Source organism: Acipenser ruthenus, chromosome 22 (assembly GCF_902713425.1).
Source record: "Acipenser ruthenus chromosome 22, fAciRut3.2 maternal haplotype, whole genome shotgun sequence".
Taxonomy (NCBI): domain Eukaryota; kingdom Metazoa; phylum Chordata; class Actinopteri; order Acipenseriformes; family Acipenseridae; genus Acipenser; species Acipenser ruthenus.
The window spans coordinates 9,380,668-9,383,604 of record NC_081210.1 but is presented as its reverse complement, the minus strand read 5'-3'; positions in this window follow the sequence as shown (position 1 = coordinate 9,383,604).

Genomic DNA, 2,937 nt, shown 5'->3' with positions numbered 1-2,937 from the left:
TGTTTGCTTTTTTTTTTTTTCAAAAATGGAACTCTTTCCACTAACTCAATTTTTTTTTTCAAATGAAAAAAAACAAAGATATGGAGATTTTCACCAAAAACTTACTTATTCATTTTCAAACTGAAGATGAAAAAACGGAAAAATGAAAAGAACAAACCCTATTTTCAGTTTTCCAATTTCTGCAAACCGTCCAAAAACGTTTCATTGATAAGTGTTACAAGGACCGTTTTGGAAAAGATTTAGATTTTCATTATACAAGTTCAAAATTACTGCTGGGGGGGGGGGGGGGGGGTCGAAAATCCAACAAATCTCACTCTACTCACCGGACAGTCTTAACTTTTGAGCAAAATGAATGAGATGATATCTAAATTTTACTGCGATAAAGTGCACGGTAAAGAATGAAGCTATGATGCAAATATTAGGAATACTTTGAATTTTCCTTAAGTTTGTACAATTCTTTTGCCTAAAAATAAAATATAAATTGTGGAAATGATGAGCTATTCAGCTTTTACTAATTCATCAATCTCTTCTGGTAACTTGCCTGCAGGGTTGCCAGATTTCTGACAGAAAAATAGTGACCTTGTTCTTCAAAACAAGCGCAACCCATGTAGTAGGGCCGTTTAAGCAAATTCCAACCCGCAACTCTCAAAAAAACAAGCCAAATCCTGCTTATTATAAGCTGACTTGGCAACTCTGCTTGCCTGTCACTGAGGCTGCAGACCGTGCAGCCCCCGATCAGCCACTGACAGTTTGCACCGCTGTTTCAACACCAGCCAGCCAATGGGAAGGCTCCCTGTGCCTGCTCGCAGGAATCACAGGCTTTTCTATTGGCTGAATACTCAGGATTTCAGAGCACCAGTAACTACTCAGTATCTGCAGCGCCCAATTAGGAAAAAAGGAGGGAAACATCTAGGACAAGGATAATAATATACAAATGATATCATATATTATTCTTGATCTAAGGGAGCCTGTTCGGGTTCCCCCGTCCACGGGGGGCGTTATTTTTTCCCTCTACCTGTATTCCTGAAGAGATGCCCCAATGAAGCTGGGGGAGTGACGAGGGTGTGGTTTCAATTGAGAGACTGCTGTGATTGGATACAAACTGAGAGGCTACGGCTGCTGTGATTGGGCGCAGAGTTTTGAAGCAGGGAGAGGGTGACGAGGCGAGAGAGTAGACATTCAAGGGTACATAAGGACCTTTTTATTTTATTGTGTTACATGTTCCTACAACTGTTTACATAAGGTGTGTGTATCGTTTTATTTTTTTTATTTTGACCACTTTTTAAAACTTTTAAATTGCATCAATCCCCAGTGGGGGACAATGCTGTTGTACCCTTGAGCAAGGTACTTTACCTAGATTGCTCCAGTAAAAACCCAACTGTATAAATGGGTAATTGTATGTAAAAAATAATGTGATATCTGTATAATGTGAAATAATGTATAATGTGATATCTTGTAACAATTGTAAGTCGCCCTGGATAAGGGCGTCTGCTAAGAAATAAATAATAATAATAAGTAATAGTTTAAAAATAAAACATCGGATGAATTTATTGCGGAGCATAACAACTCATTTTCTTTATCTAGTCAACACAAAGGTATTAAAACCAAGCCTCGCCCAGGACAACTGGATGCTGGCAGATGTTGGTCAACGGCTAATTCTTCCACCGGAGATTGCCACCACTAACCTTCGACCAGATATTGTCTTGTGGTCTGGATCAGCACTCCTTGTTCACCTGGTAGAGTTAACAGTGCCATGGGAGGATGCTGTAGATGAGGCATATGAGAGGAAGAAACTGTGGTATGCTCAACTAGCCGCTGAAGCGGAACAGCGAGGATGGAGAGTCCGGGTTTACCCAGTGGAGGTGGGTTGTAGAGGATTTGTGGCACACTACAAGAGACGTTGGATACAGTGGCCAAGAGTTGCGTCGCACAGTGAAGAACTTATCTGAAGCAGCAGAGAGGAGCAGCAACTAGCTGTGGTTGAGACGGAAAGATTCTGGTTGGGGATCTCAAGCACAATAGAAAGAAAGAAGCGCTGATGTACGGGTAAGTAAGTTGGGCTGAGTTGAGTGGGGGACAGAGGGGGGTGATGCTATAAACATAATCAGAATGATTAAACATATAATGCATATATATATATATATATATATATATATATATATATATATATATATATATATATAATTGTTTATTTTACTTTTGAATGGTGCTAATACAACCTAATACTCTGCTATTAACTTGCTGAGTACACTGATGCAGTTCTGTACTTAATAAAAAATTAACAATCGCACATTTACTCAAAAATAAAAACCCTTGTGGAAGGCAAGTGTACATACCGGTACATTAAACAGTAAAATACATACAAATAGCTTAGGTATATGAATAAAATATGGACATTGTTTTGAAATACTTTCTTATCTGCTCATAAATAATAAAGATAATGATATTATACATATATATATATATATATATATATATATATATATATATATATATATATATATATATATATACACATATATATATATATATATATATATACATACATATATATATATATATATATATATATATATATATATATATATATATATATATATATATATAAATAAAATCACAAATAACTCCCTGAATAAAATGTGTTTAAAATGCAAAAGACTAATGGAGCATACATACTAGCAATTTCTGAAATCTTAGGATTGTAACTCGATAAAAGCTGAAAACAGGCAAAGTGCGCCTATGCATCATACATATTTCCCATTTCTGAAAAATCGATTCATATCTGTTTTTTAGTCAGTAAAACCCCAGAATAAAATGGCATTACCAGTTCCTTCAGTTTTGTGAGTCAACAATTAAACAATCTTGACTGAAAATATTGGAAGAAATTGGTGGTGTTCCACGTAAACAAATGGTGTAGCTGTGGATTTTACGTCTGCT